The 7695-nt window shown below is 48.6% G+C and overlaps 1 long non-coding RNA gene across 1 annotated transcript; it reads left to right on the top strand.

Annotated features, from left to right (window-relative positions):
• The first annotated feature begins 4330 nt into the window (after nt 1–4330).
• Nucleotides 4331–7281, top strand: LOC109283682 (uncharacterized). Its single transcript, XR_002090956.2, has 3 exons — nt 4331–5022; nt 5645–5822; nt 5953–7281. It is a non-coding gene; the product is annotated as an uncharacterized LOC109283682 (long non-coding RNA).
• The last annotated feature ends 414 nt before the right edge of the window (nt 7282–7695 follow it).

Below are 7695 nucleotides of genomic sequence, written 5' to 3'. Positions count from 1 at the left end.
GTTGGGCTCCTATCAGCGTAGGCATCCTCCCTCACTGGGGGTGGTCATCCCTTCGGTTCTCTACTTGCGGTAAGATAGGCCCGAGCTGCCTCGTGCAGCCACCGGGGCCTGTCAGCCCCCTCTCATCCTGTGCACTGCCCTGCGCCCCAAAGGGGTGCCTGCCTGGGACAGGAATGGGGTCCCACATTGCCTTGTAGAACTGTGGCATCCTGTCAGGTCTATGGCCCTTTACACTGACCTGTGCATCGATGGCCCATCTCCTGCCTTGTGCAGGGTTGGGGACTCGTGCTGCCTCGTGCAGGGTTGGGGACTCGTGCTGCTCTTAGCTCTCCACTCGCTCTGTGCACCACCCTACGCACCGAATGGGCTGGGTTCCTGTTTTGTGCAGCCACTGAGGTCCCATCCACTCCTGGATCCTCTCCAGCCCTGTGCTCTGACCTGTGCACTGAGGGTTCCTGCCTTGTGCAGGGTAGGGTAGCCGCCCTGCCTCATGCAGCCATAGGATCCCTTTAGCTCTCCACCAACCCTGTGCACCGCTCTGTGAACCGAAGGGGCTGGGCTCCTGCCTTGTGCAGGGTTGGGGACCTTTCTGCCTCGTGCAATTGCCGAGGTCCCATCTCTTCTGGACTCTCTCCAGCCCTGTGCGCTAACCTGTGCACCAAGGGCTCCTGTCTCATGCAAGGTTGGGGACCTCTGCTGCCTCGTGCAGCCATGGAGATTCTGTCTGTTCCCAGGCCCTCCGTGCACCGATCTGTGCACCAATGCTGCAGCTCCCTCCGCAGCGGGGCTGGGAATGCAGCTGCTTGCTGCTCCCTGCTTGGTGGTGGCATCTTCTGGGCACTTCTGGGGAAACTGCTCCACTCCCCCTGGTCATCTTTACCAGCTCTTCACAAACCTTCATCTTCATTGTCTCTCACCAACAGCCGCCCACATGCTCAGCTTTTATCCCTTCTGGAGGCTCCACCCCAGATTGAAAATGGACCAATAGAAAAGCCTGAGGGGTTAGTTCCCACTCAGGTCCTCTTCTTCACCCTGCCCCTGGGTCATGGCAGGGCAAACTTATCTCCTGCCTCATCCTGACTGGTGGAAATGTCCCACCAATCAGCCTGAACCATTCTGGGCTCAGGTTAACAATCCAGGCTGCCGGTGAACTCACCAGCTAACTTGCCACCCTGGTATCTAGCCTAAACTTCCCTTGCTGGAACCTGAGATCATTGCTCCATGTTCTGTCAGCAGCTGGGAACAGGCAGGGAGCAAGCTTAGGAACGGAGGACCATCCACAGCCACTGTTCCCAAATGAGCCCAGCACCATGCACAGCTGTTCCCCCATAGCCCACACCTGGAGTGGGGGGCAGGAGCTGAAGCCTTTTGGAATTAATGTATTGCCACCAATGCCAGGAAAAGCACACCAGCCAAGCAAGCTCAGTTTGGTGAGCAGTGGTACTGCCTTAGCTTGATATTTGTCAAAGTTGATTTTGGTTTGTGGAAAGACAAAGGAGTTTGTAGCATGACTGGATTGTACCAGAGGTGATTCAGGGCCTGGCTAAGCCACCTCTCTCTTGATAATTCCTCTGAATAAAAGTCTCTGCTATCTGTAAGCCTTTTATGTTGATTTTCCCCCAACTAGTAGTAGGGAGGGTCTCCCCTCTCCAACTAGAGAGCAGCAGTTAACCCAGGAATGGCTATGCAAGTTCATCCTGTATTTTGGTCCAGACAATTCATCCCCCACTATATATTACAGGTATCACACAATTAACTGGTTAATTGTGCAATTACCTTGAGACCAGCTACATGAGCAAAGTACCTATCGTGCCATAAAAAGCTCCAACCAGATATAACGTTAGATCTTGAAAATGTGTACTAGCTTTGTAGCTGGTTACTACCAAGCATTTATGTGCACATGTAGCAGGTCTCCCCTGTGGCTGAGAGTCCCCTCAGCTGCCCAGGCTGCTAGCCACTGGGGTGCACCATGCCCAGCTGGGTCTGAGAGTCCCACAACTGCAGGGACTCTCAGCCCCAGCAGTGGTGGACGCTGGGTCCCCACAGTGTGCCTCCCAGTGCTGGGACCCATTTGGGCATCATTCTCTTGGCTGATCAATCAGGTGTGTCTGGGAATAGATGCCTAGTGTCCCTCCTTCTGGGAGTTGGCTTTGCTGCGTCTGTGGGTGGTCCGTCCACCCGGCACTCAGGTTCACCCTTCCTGTGGAATTACTTGAGGCTAGGTAGGGAGAGTTATGTCCACAGTGACTTATGTTTCTATCTGCTGTTGTTTCAGTTACAGACTCCCTTTTCCTCTTGGGGCCTCAGACCTGTGAGCAGGAATGTGCAGCCCTGAGTATGACAGCCTTGCACAGACCAGAGCACCATAAAGTGATCTTGGAGGGCAGCACTCCAAGCCATGAAGTGACTGTACAGGTGCCTGGCTGGAGCTCTCAAGGATTAATTCAAAACTAGGGGGTTGCCTCAATTCACTGTTTCATTGGGTTTCTTTGTGCTTTCCCTGGCAATGGTGTTGTGAGAATAATGACAGACATGGTGACAAATTATACTGCTGTACTTTCAAGTATCCATCTGTCTGCCCAAGCTACGCACCTGCAGGTTCTTGTGGGGCACTGTCCAAGTCAGCCCCAATGATTTGCCCATTGCACTTGTATTCTTCATTGATGCCACCTCCTAGACAAGAGTGTTTGAGCCCAGACCACGGTAGCATCATGCTGTGCTCTTCTGGGGACAGAAGGAGCAGAGAAGTGTGGGGTGATCCTCTTTCCAGAACTGGCCAGCTCTGCCCTGGAATCAGTCTCAGGGGAGAGGCACATGCACAGCAAATAATCAGCTCCAGCTCTCCCTCGCAAAGCCTTGTAGGAGCCTAAGTTTGCTCTGTAGCTTTCCCACATATTTCACTTAATTTAGCATGTTCTAAATAATGCCTCTTTGTGCTGGAGGGTGTTAATCCACCCTCAAGCTCTGAATGAATTTGTTGGCTGATCCTTTCCCTTAGGAAATGGCAGCACATAAATGAATTCCATAGTCCTTCTGGGACACAGCAAAGGGCAGCATTCCCAGACAGTGCCTTATATGATGGTAGTAGGTGTTGAATCAGGATGTTGGTATGGGATGCTTGGGTTCCATTCTGGGCTGGCATCTGTGGGCTGTATTTGTTAACAGAAGTTAACCCTTTGGACAAACCCATAGGACTTTTGCTTGTCTCGCATCTGCTCTTACTGAAATGGAAGTCTTTGGGGCTACCTAGGGAAGCAGTCAAATAGTCCCAGGCAGCTGGCTAGCCTGTCCTCCCATTGAAGGTTTGACCCTCAGTGCAAAACGATTGCTGCTCTTACATCCAGGGCTTCCACTCTACTGGGGCCAGAGCTCTTGTTGTCCAAAGCATGTGGGGTCCTCAGTTTTGGAAGAGGGCACTACACTAAGCCCTGTAGACTATGCATAGGTCTGTGCAGCATGAGCTATGGGTGACAAATAGCACTATAACTCAATCAAACATATACTATCTAAAGCATAACCATATTGCAGGGAAAGTATGGATGTCAGGCTTGGCCATTTTCAGGGAACCTGTGCCAAAGCTGCAGAAATATGACTGGACAGCAGCAAGCCAAGGGCCTGTACCCTAACTGCTCTCTATTACAGTTGCATCCTAAAACATTAATAACTAAGGTGACCAAATGTATTAAGTTATTTTGCTATAATAAATGTATTTTTGCTAACATGTTCAAATTATTATAGACACAAAGGCAGCCTTGAGGGTGGAAAGAGCAAAAGCAGTCTTGTCCGGTCGAAGGCTACAGTTAGTAAGTAACTGACCAAGGCCAAAGGGCAGGCGATAATGGGAGATAAGAAATCTTTCCTTCTGCTATCTCAAAAATATAAATTTCAACTGAATAACAAGATCTTGATTAAAGATTACCAGGTGATTAACAGATTGGGGTCAGATGGCTTAAAAATCAAAAGCCTTAATTTAGTTTCCAAAGTTCCAGTGAAAGAAATTTAAATAAAACAAATCAGAGATCAATTATTAGCATGTCATATCAACCATCTACAAATATTGGGTCTGGGACAAGCGACAAATTGAACTTTTCCTGAAGCCCAGTTGAACAAACCAATTCAGCAAGAGACCCCAGGAAAGCAGAGGCCTGGCCAACAGACCTCTTCTCCCTGAATCCAAGGTTGCCTAAACATTGTCTATATTAGAACCAATAAGTCTTTGCTATTGCATATCCTAATAAAGCTTCCAAGCTGTGGCTGGAATGGTCTCAGTGGTCAATTAATCGCACTCCTAACCACAAGCCAGACCGAAGAGGAACAGCCCAACCTTCTCCTCAGTGCACCCTATCATGCCCAAGAGCAGGGGTGACCAACCCACAGCTCTGGAGCTACATGCGGCTCGTCAGAGGTTAATATGCATCTCCTTGAATCTTTGCACAAGCACACAGTGCCCAGCTTCCATAGCCAGTACGTCACATCATGTCACATCATGTGACTGCTCACAGCCAGTACATTACTCAGTTTGGACTCGGAAGTTTGGCCTCTGGAGCCGCAGGTTGGTCACCCCTGTCCTAGAGCAACCTGGCACTCCTCCCTGTGCCCTTTGGAGAGATGAGTAACAGCCTCAAGCTGCAGCAGGTGGAATTGAGGCTGCAGATGAAGAGGCATGTTCTCACTTTGAAGGCGGTCAAGCATTGGAGCAGACGCTCTAGAGAGGCTGTGGAGTCTCCATGCTTGGAAACTTTCAGAAGCAAGTTAGACAGACACTTGGCTAGTCAGAGATGATCCTTCCTTGAGCAGGGAGGCTGGACTAGAAGACTGATGATCTCTCCATTTTGCCTCTTTTTCCTCAGAAACAGGCTTTTATGGTGATCCACCACTTGGTCTCCTGGAGTTGTTACTTCCCTTAGCCAGGACACAGAAAACCTGATTGCAGCACACTGGGACTGTGATGACACGGCCAAGGCTGCCATCAGGGAGCATGGTTGGCAAGTGGAGTTTCAGAAGCTGTGTATGAGTTAAAAGGTAAGCCTGGATCACTAAGCTGCTGCATCAAAAATTGCTGGAGCTTCTATGTATGCAGAGCCTACTGGAAAAAAAATGATTTAAATAAACTGCACTTAAAACTGGACACAGGCCACTGAAAAGATCTGGATTGTGAGGCTGTGATGAGTTTGCACAGGAGATGCCTTTGGCTAGAGGCCCTTGAGCTACTGATAAACTCAGTGTGATTCTCTGTTCTCTCTGACTGGATGCCTGGGGAAAGACCAACTTTTTCCTGTTGCTGCCTATCTTACTCATTTCCAGGCTGGGGCTGTTCCCTTGTGTCTGTCATCTATGCTACATGTCCCTGGACAGATTTCTTCCTGCAGCAACATGCCACAGTAAGCAGCCTTGTTCTGCTCACTACTCTGTGCTGCATACATTTAGAAGTCCCAAATACTATTTGGAGGGAGGGCCTTAACCTAGAACGTGTCCTTCCCTGTTCTGCCCTACTCCTGTGCTACTCATGTGCTGTGTGCTGTTTCAATGTGTTGGCTGCATCTATTTTCATCCAGTAATAACATTTTAAACTAGTGTAATATATCAGCTGGAAATGGCTTGGACCAGAGTCTTACTTTTGTCACTTCTCATTGTTTGCATCTAGAAATAAATGCATTATGATACAGTCCTGGAAGTGGGTAATCGAATGGTTGATATACGAGGGAAATCTTGGGGGTCCAGGGGAAAAGAACAGAGAGAGAGTTTTGCGCAGTGTAGACTGGATCATCTATTTGTCTCTTGTCCTGACCAAGAGGAAAGAACTGGTGGAGGATGCAAAGGTGGTGAGTAACTTGGGAGGAAGTGATCATGTCTGGACAGGGATAACCTGCCTCAGGCAGGGGGCTGGACTAGATGACCTCTGGAGGTCCCTTGCAGCCCTACTTCTCTATGACTCCTTTTTCTTAATTCTAGACAATGCTTTCACAAAGCCAAGTCCTGTCTTCCAGTTGCCTGTTCTGATCTTCAGGCTTCACTTCTCCTGGGACATGGAAGGGAAGCAGGGAAACTACTTTAAAAGATGTGAAACCTCAAAGCAGACTACAGGGATTGAAGATGTTGGCAGTCCATCCCATGTGGGCTTTAACCTTACTCCTACACTAGACAGCTCCCTCCCAACTTGACGAAGAGGAACTTCCCAGCCCTCGTTCCTGTGCACCTTTTTGTTGAAAGCTGTGAATATCTGCTTTTATGTGGAGTCCCAGTTTAATAAACTCTGTCATAGGAAAGACACTGACTGTGCTTAATGAAGGGATCGGTTCAATTATGACTTGGACATTGTACATTTGAATGGGAATCCAGGAGCATCCCTGGAGGTAACATTTCTTTGCTGTGGACTTGCCCTTTCAGAACTACCTTAGCAATGGAGCTGAGAGTCAAAGCAGCAGGTGACTACTGGAAGCTGGACCAACAGAAGCCCAGAGGGAAAGGGATGGATATGGACTCTCCTTCCTTAAAAAAAGTGTATCATGCCAATTTTCTGCAGAAAAAATCCTTCTCTTTTTGTGAAAGAGTTTACCCAGGCATAGGCAGTCAATTTAAGTGGTTCAACACTATCAGGTGTTTACTGGAGTGGAAGCCAAGGTCAAAGCCAGATTTTTGTTCAAGATGCAGATTGTCAAGCCAAGGCTGGGGTTAGGGTAAGCAACTGATCAAGGGCAGGGGGTCTGCAATCAGGAGCAAGCATGCAAATATGAGGCAGGGACACTCAGCAATGCTACTTGGATGAGGCCTTGCTCCTAGTGGGAGGGTTTTATAATCCTCACATCAGAGACTTGTGATTTCCATGGGTCCACCTAGGTCACCTGATCTCCCATTAGGAACCCCATGGGAGGGTCCAGGTTGAGCTTGGAGCTGGCATTTGGCAAGCTGCCTGTCAGTGCTGCAGTCTATACTTCTACCCATGGCCAGAGAAGACCTGGGTCAGGTGTCCTGACATTTTGCTCCATTCTGGCCCAGAGTTGCAAGGTCCAACCCATCTGAAGGAGCACAAGCCTGTATCTGAATAGGTGACACACACTACTAGAGCAAGCAGTGATAGAAGTTAGAATTTAGGGATACTCCCTTACTGAGACACTGGGGGTTGGGAGACGATCCCTCAGGGAGCAGCTAGCCTGTCAGAGAGAGAAACAGACAAAGGATCTGCAGACGTTGTGTACTGCTCCACAAATTAAAGCGTGTTGTTCTTCTCATTCATGTGCATCTGTGCTTATTGAACCTGCTGATCACTACAGGGTGAGTACATAAGACATAAAGCTTGGCTCTTCCTTGTGGGGTTCAATAGCCTTTGCAGTGCACAAAATCCCCATCTACAGTGACTTTTCAGAGATAATACCCAAATCTCACACAAATACAACCATAAATTGATATAACTATTACAGAACTAGTATATTTGCTTAAAAGAATAATAATATAGTTAAGAAATAAAAGAATGCTTTTTTCTGAGCCTTGTTTACTGTCAGCAACAAGATACCACGCACAACTACAGTTGCCTGCAAGGATTTTTTGGCATTTCTACTTTGCTGGTCCTGGCTACTAGCCCCTTGAATGACCCACCCTGCTTTCTCTGCCTTCCTGGGAAACAGAGGAATTAGTGGTGCAGTGAGCTTGTCCTGCAACATGTCCAACAGCAGACCCTTCTGCAAGCTCTGGCAACTT

Source organism: Alligator mississippiensis, chromosome 7, assembly GCF_030867095.1.
Source record: "Alligator mississippiensis isolate rAllMis1 chromosome 7, rAllMis1, whole genome shotgun sequence".
Lineage (NCBI taxonomy): Eukaryota > Metazoa > Chordata > Crocodylia > Alligatoridae > Alligator > Alligator mississippiensis.
This window is presented reverse-complemented; position numbering and strand designations above follow the sequence as displayed.